The 7,910-nt window shown below is 53.0% G+C and overlaps 1 pseudogene; it reads left to right on the top strand.

Annotated features, from left to right (window-relative positions):
* The first annotated feature begins 403 nt into the window (after positions 1-403).
* LOC101575488 lies at positions 404-3,201 on the top strand (annotated as a pseudogene).
* The last annotated feature ends 4,709 nt before the right edge of the window (positions 3,202-7,910 follow it).

The raw sequence follows: 7,910 nt of genomic DNA on the forward strand, positions 1-7,910 counted from the left end.
CCACCAGCTTCAGGGCTTGACTCGGGGGAGGGACCAAAATGGGGACCCGTGTTCATTTCCTGGGGCTGCCAAGAGAAATGATGGCAAACTGGACAGCTTCACAAAGCAGAAATTTATTTTTCACAACTCTGGGGACCACAAGTCCCTGATCACGGTGTCAGGCAGAGCCAGTGCCTTCCGTAGGCTGTGAAGAAGATCTGACCAGGCCTTTCTCCAGGGTTCCTGGGGTCCCAGACAGCACTGCCCTCTAGTCTATGCCTGCACGCAGCCTTCTCTCTGTGTCTTTCTGAGTCTCTCCCCTTGGCTCTAAGGCTTACCCTAAAAAGCCAGGAGTCTCCTCTCAGAGTTCCCACCATGGTCACATCTGCAAAGACTATCCATCCAAATAAGGTCACACTCAGCCATGTCAACTGCTTGGCAAGAAGGCAAAAACCAGATGCTATTTGTGACCAAAGAAGACCACGAGACCCTTAGTCGTGCAGAGCTGTTGTCCGGTGACCCCAACAACCCATATGAGGAACATGGGTTGACACTGGCCAATGGAGAAATTAACTAGAACTGCCCCTGCCTTGGGGGGAAGGGCCAGCAGCCCCTGTGGAGAACAGTTGGTCTTTTCCTGTTTCCACCATAACACAGAGGACATCAAGGGATCAGACTGCGTAGACCAGTTTTGGGCCATGCAAGAATGCATTCAAGAACACCCAGACCTGTATTCCTAGGAGGATGAAGAAGAGGAGGCAGAAGAGAAGCCATCAAAACATGTAGAGGCAATGGCTCCCACTGAAGCCACTGCCACCAAAAAAGAGTCAGCATCCACTCAATGCAGGCCACCATGCTGGCTCCTGTCCTCCCATTCCAAATGGCATGGATCTTTTGCAAAATACCCTTTCATTTCATTGTTCTCCAAGAAATGTCTTTCCTTGTGTTGGTCTGTGCACTGTAATATATAAAATAAATTATTTTGAAAAAAAATAGATTACTTTGACACACATTCTCCAATCAAGCCCCATTGGCAGCTGGGTTCACGTGGCAACTCCTGCCCCCTGAGGAACCTTCCCAAATTTCCACCTCAGGCCCTGGATGCAAGCTGGATGGGGCTCCAGCACATTTTTCGCCCTGACAATGCTGAGCACTCGTCCCCACTGGCTGTGGGGGATGTGGGATCCGGGCCACTTCAGCAACTCATGCTGAGACCCAGGCTCTTGCTGAGACCGGGCTCATCACAGAACTTCAGCAAGTCTCTGAGTTTGTACAGGGGCTTGGCTGCGGCAGCTCACGGGACCCAGGCTGCTGCTGCGGAAGGCATCCGGAAGTAGCGGCAAACTGGACCTTTCAAGATTGATGGTGAATTTAACCACTTTGAGCATCTTCTTGGTGGTACTGGTGAGAGAGGATCTGAATGACTCACTAACCACAGTATTTAGAAAGACCTAAGAAGCTGAAGCAGGAAACCGCCGGGCTTTGGCTTCATAGGAGACATATTCTAACCAAACAGGGTGGAGGCATGGAGGACCCCTTTAGTCAGGGGTTGGGGAATCTGAGGTGCAGCACTGAGTTGCACCGCCCACAAGGCCTCTCTTTCACCCCCTCAGCACCCCCTAATCACAACGACCTGCCTATCCAAATGGCATTTGTGACATGGCATTGGTCAAGAGACAAACAGTCCTTTTTACTACCTCCTGTATTCCTGAGTATCTGTCTTAGCAGCCCACCAGGGCCACCTCAGAGGGATTCCAGGCTCTAGGCAAGGCTCAGGGGACCACAGCTGACTCTTTAAGAGCACCTCTGCCTTGCACTTTGAGCAGAACAATACCCAGTTTTATCTCTCAGGTCAGTGCCCTGCCTCCCCAGGACAGAGCCACACGAGGTGGCTGCAAAGACGCTGGCCTCCACCCAGCTCCTGGCGGCAGCTCCTGCACACCATCTGCGAGTGAATGTATAAGATCCTGTATTAGCAGAGACTAAGTCTGTTCAGCCAGAAGCTCCCAGCTCTGACGTCAGATGGGGCTTCTCTGGCTCCACCCTCCACCTGTGGTGTCTGGGTCCCTTGGCCTGACGTCAGCCAGAGCTCTGTCTGTCAAGCTGAGCCAGAATCCCCCTCAGCCCTGACCCTTTCTGTCCCTGGTTTTTCATCCACAGACCCTACTCTAGGCAGCTAAATGAAGACAAAGTTAAAATCTAGTCAGAGTGGCGCTGGGCCCTCAAGGAAGTCAGCATAAAAATGACATCAGAATTGTGGCTGGAGGGACAGCTGAAGAGAACCAGGCCAAAGGACAGAGACAGTCACCAAGCCTGCACGATGAGCAGGAGCGTGAGATGGTACTGTAATCAGCACCACCTGGTCTGGTGGGCCCAGATAGGCGTCAGATGCGTCAGTGGAGAGCAGAAGATCCAAACCCGTGCCTCCTTTCTGTCCCCCAAATGCCTCCATTCCCTCCTGGCACCCTTGCTTCTTGACTCATTTCCCTATTGGATCAATATTAGCTAAGCAACTATACGGTGCTTGCAGTCCTATATGTGGGTGGATTGCAGTCTGACCCTCGCCATGACTTTGCTGAATAAATTACCCCCAATGAAGGGCTTCAGTGACCACCCATTGGGGGCCTTTCTTGGAAATTCAGGAGCTATTCTTCCCCTTATTTTCAATAAATCTCTCCTACCATCCTCCTCTGGTTCTCGACTTTCACTCCTAAGATATTGTAAGACCATCAACTCAGTACATTTGACATCTACCAGGTTGGGAGTCATCTCTTTCCTGCAGAGACCCCACTGCTTCAGGGCTCCACCCTCACTTGCCTGGGCTGTGTTCAGAGCTGAGCTGTCCCCACTACAAGTTCTGGTTGCAGGCGGCCCTGTGTTGTCTTAGGGTTCCAGTAAAATCTGCTCTACATGCTATAGAACGTCGTGGCGTAATTCATTCTGGAGCATGAAAGTCTCCCTTCCTGAGCAAGCCGGGAGAGCTGGTCACCCCAGTGAAGGGTTGAGAACAGTGGGGAGTGTGCCCTATGGCTGTACCTCCCCTTAGTCCAGCCCCCCAATCCTGGCTCAGGCTAGCAGAAGTCCTTTTTCTGGCTGAAATGCACACCTGTAGCTTTCTTTTCTGAAACATTCTCCTCCCCCTCACCAGGTCCCATCTTACACATGCTCCAGGGCTCCCAGCTCCCGGGGTCAGAGGAGCCCTACACATGGGACTCGGGGTGAAAGGACCCTCAGCCTCTGCATTTGCTCAGCACCACCCATTCTGCTGGAGGGAGGGGATGGGACCAGGGCTTGACTTCCACCACTTTCAGAAGTGCCCTACCCTGGGACCTCGTGCACTCTACACCCCTCATAACCACTGACAGGACCTCACCATTCCCAGCCTGTGTCTCCACCACATTAGAGACAACTAGTCTTTCCCCACCAGCACAGAGCAGGACCAAGGTCTGCCCTAAGTCACTGCTGATCAGAAGAACCCCTATACTCAAGCAGAAGGTCAGTGCAGACCTGTGTCTACCCCAGAGGGAAAGAGGGAAATGACTAAATCTGGACTGGGAATGTTATTTTTTTTAACGTTTATTTTTAAAAACGTGTGTGTGTGTGTGTGTGTGTGTGTGTGTGTGTGGTGCTGGGGATTGAACCTAGGAACGCTCACTGAGCTACATCCCCAACCCTTGCGGTTTTGTTTTGTTTTGGTTTGGGTTTTTTTGCACTTGCCAGGCAAGCACTTATTCCACCGAGCCATCTCCCCATCCCCTACCCTTTGTGAATTTTTAAAAATATTGAGACAGGATTTTGCCAAGCTACTAAATTGCCCTAGGCGGGGCTTGAACTTCTGATCCTCCTCCCTCAACCTCCCAGAGCACTGGGATTATAGGTGTGTTTGCAGTGTGTGAGGGCTGAGCCAGGAGGTGGCAGCCTGGGCCACCTTAAGGCACATCTCAAAGCAGGGTCCTGCAAGGAGTGTGGCTTCTAGGAACCCAGTTACTTTTGGGGTGGCCCCAGGTCTGCTGAGTCCAAAACCAGGAAAGAGTGCAGGAGGGAGGGAAGGGGATGGGGCTGAGTTCTGTGCTTTGAGCCCTCGAAGCACACCAGTGGCACCTGTGTAATCGCTGCTGGGCTTTGTGTCGGAGTTACTTGGAGCTTCTACAGCTTTACCCCGCCCCCAGGCCTGGGCTCCCTTTTCCAGCTGCCCCCGGCCCCATGGCCTTTCTATTGGCACAGGGAGCCCGCAGCAGATGCCAGGAAGCCTGTAGGGGTCTGAAGTCAAGTGGCTCCCCAAACAGGTGGAAGAGAGGAGTTGCTGGGTGCTCCTGGGAGGAGCTGCCTCTGCTCCCTGCAAACCTTCCCTGGAGAGCACAGCCAAGCCATAGGGCAGCACCGATGCCCCACTTGGAGACTTTTGCTGGGCAGCTGCTCCCCATTTCACCAGCCTCCCCCTTCTCCAAGGAGCCTCCTTCCAACAGCTCTGTGCTTCCACAGCAGCAGGCCAGGAGCAGGATGAGTAGCACAGAGTAGCGTCACCATGGCAACACAAAGACTTGGGGGTGGCTGGTGATGGTAACCAGGGCTATGCTTGACCTTCTATCTCCTGGGGCTGCCATGTTCTCATCTTCCACTTTCTCCTGCAAGGAGATTCATTCTCATCTTTCATTCCCAGCCTCACAGTGAGCCTCGTCTTCAGAAGAGGGCTTCAGCAACCCCCTCCCAGCCTGGGGGCCACTGCCCCACGAAATACACTGCTCTGGCAGTTAGAGACTATCCCGTGCCCATTGTAAAGCCCCCAAGCCAATGTCAAGTCCCTGTCTACCATGCATTTTTGCCCCATAGTTTTCGCCAAAACCACAGCTCACGCTGCCATCTCAAAGCCAGCCGGACAAGGTGACCACTGGGTTCCACATAGGCCCATCACCAAAGAGGGTGAGAGGAAGGTTTGGAGCCCGTGGCCCCCGCTTCAGCTGTGTGATCCTGCGCAGGAGGTGCTCCCTCTCTGAGCCTTAGCTTTGGTCTCTGCAAAATGAAGTGTGGACAGATTGCTCCTCCCAAGGGCATGAGTCAAAGGCCCTCACCTGTGGGAAACTTCTCTGGACATGACAGTGGGAACAACTGTCAGGTGTGAGTTGAGGGCCAGTTCCACACTAAACTTGGAGTCTTCCTTCCTTCTTTTTTTTTTTTTTTTTTTTTAGTACTGAAGAGTGAACCCTGGGCCTTCACACTGATATAAAGCCCCAGTCTTTCCTATTTTTATCTTGAAACAGGGTCTTAGTAATTGCTGAATTTCCCAGGCTGGGCTTGAGCTTGAGATTCTTCTATCTCAGCCACCCAGAGAGCTGGGTTAGAGGCCTACACCACCACACCTGACTTCTTCCCTCTTCCTGGGCCTCAAGTTAGAATCCCAGTCACCCAAGGCTCCTGGGGCTTTTCTTTTCTTTTCTTTTCTTTTTTTTTTTTTTTTTTTTTTTGTGGAACCAGGGATTGAACTCAGACCCTTGTGCTTGCCAGGGAAGCATTTATTCCACTGAGCCATCTCCTCAGCCCCTCCTGGGGTTTTTCTGTTACCTACTCTCAATCATAGGGTCTACTTTGGGGCTCCAGGGACTCCAGGCTTGACTATCATTTTTTCCTTTTTTGTACTTTTTTTAAGGGAAGGGTCTACAGGATACTCAGAGTCTCACTACTAGATCAGTCTCACTACTAGATCAGACTCATAGTGATCCGCCTATTTACAGCCTCCCAAGAGCTGGGATTACAGGCACACACTACCATGCCCAGTCTCAATTGCTGTCTCAGCATGTCCCCGGGGGCAGGGCCAGCACAGCAGGCCTGGGGATTGAACCCCCAGCCCCTGTACCTGCTTACAGGCTCTTCAATCCACTGAATTATTTGGCCGGCCCTTGCTGAGCTATTTGGTGGGCCCTTTGACTGTAATTTGAAGGTTCACCCTGGCTGGGGCTCATGGCAGAGAGAAGGGGAGCCTAGCTCTGCTAGCTTAGGCTCGCCCCTACAGATAGGGAGGTCTGGGTGGTCTGGCTGCCCTCCTCAGCAGCCTGGGCCCAGGGAACAGCATGGAGGACTCACCACTGACCCCACAACAGGCCAAGCCAGCTCCTCCAGCTCAGAAGAGCCATACGTAGAGCTCAGAGTCTGTCTGGCCTCTTGGACTCCAAGGATTGCTTAAAATTCCTACAAGCCCCAGCTTTTGCAATTGGACTTTCTTCCCTTTGGAACAGAAAGAGAGGCTGGGCTAGGGTCAGCCCAGACCCTGGGGCTACTGTGTTTATTCACCTGCCCAGCCATGTGCACCTGAGCAGGGGTCCCTGAGAAGGTGGGTCTTGGGGATCTGTCTGGGGTAGAGGCATTTAGGTGGGCCTCCTTGGTCCCTCGGGGAGTCATCAGCCAGATGACCCCTTCCCTACTGGTACAGGGTGTTCTTAAGAAGAATCAGAAGGAGGAGGTCCCCAAACCTAGGAAGAAAGAAAACTGGCTGGGCCCTAGAAGATCCTGTGTCCCCAAAGGTCATAGCACAGTGGGGTCACTAAAGGCTAGGATGGGCTGGGCAGCATGGTGGTTACTGACCAAGGACCCCTGCAGAGGATCCCCAGGAGCCGCGCTGGCACTGTCTTTTGTTCAAGGGCAGCAGAGGAGCCTGGAAGTCACTGGCAAGCCTGAGCCCAGAGCTTCCACTTCCCTGGGGCCTTTACACAACCCTCTGGCCTGGTGTGGTGGCTCATCCCTGCAATCCCAGCAGCCTCTGGGAGGCTGAGGAAAGTAAATCACAGGTTCAAGCCCAGCCTGAGTCACTTAGCTCCTTAGCAAGACCCTAATCTCAAAAAATTAAAAAAAGGGTAGGAACATAGCTCAGTGCAAAGGGCAAGGGTTCGATCTTTAGTACAAACGAACAAACACACAGAAGCTCCCTGGCCCTCACCTCCTGGTAACCTGGAGAAAGGGGCTCTGGTCTGGGGGAAGGGAAGGGGTAGATGGGCCCTTCCCCTGCCGAGCAGCAGCTCCTTGGGCCTTTGTTCCTCGGGCGGCATTTGCTGTGCATCTTTGTATCTGTACAGCACCCAAATAATCAGCACTAGAGCCTCGCCAGCGAGGCCCTCCCTGCCCCCCCACCATGGCCTCTCGTCAGGTGTCCTCCATGTATGGCTCTTCCCAGCCAGGCCGCAAGCACTCAGAGTTGCTGTCCCAAAGGACCCTTGCGCAGGGGCAGCTCTCTGGCGCCCTCCTGCGGAACCGGAGCCATGTTCAGATGTCTTCTCTGCGCTTTGGTCCAACTCCAACAGCCTTGCACTTCAGAGGGGGCTCTTGGAACTGGGAAGTACAAAAGCTGAGGGACCTCTGTGGCTGGGCGGATTTGAAGTTTGTTTGTGTTTGATGAGTCCATTTCAGACCCACTTCTTTCCCATGCTTTCTGTAGCAACAATTCTTGCCTCACGTTGGCCTTGCTTGTGGTGGCAAGGTGGCTCCAGTGGCTCCAGAATCTGTGGCACGTTGAAGGTATGAGAATGAAGCTCTTTTTCAAAACTGCTATTTTGGTTACCTATTTCTGTATATCCAAAGCCTGAGCAACTAATAGAGACCTTTCATTTTGCTCATAAATCTGCAATCAAGGCCAGGCTTGGCAAGGAGAGCTCCTCTCTGTCCCACATGGCACCAGTTGGGTCAGCTGTGGGCTGGGCCTGGAGGACCCATATATGGCACCTATACTGTTGTGCTGCTGGGAACTCAGCAAGGGCTGGGGGCCAGGGGAGGCTCAGCTCTACCTGGGCTTTTCTCTCAGTGTGGTGGCTGAGTTCCAAGTGAGCTCCAGAAGGGCGCGGCAGGTGAATGACATGGCCTTTGGTGCCACACCACTTGTATTGTACACTTGGGCAAGGCCTCATAAAACCCAGCCTGACTCCAGGCCAGAGTGAAGGACCCCACAG

Source organism: Octodon degus, unplaced genomic scaffold (assembly GCF_000260255.1).
Source record: "Octodon degus isolate 3935 unplaced genomic scaffold, OctDeg1.0 scaffold00112, whole genome shotgun sequence".
Lineage (NCBI taxonomy): Eukaryota > Metazoa > Chordata > Mammalia > Rodentia > Octodontidae > Octodon > Octodon degus.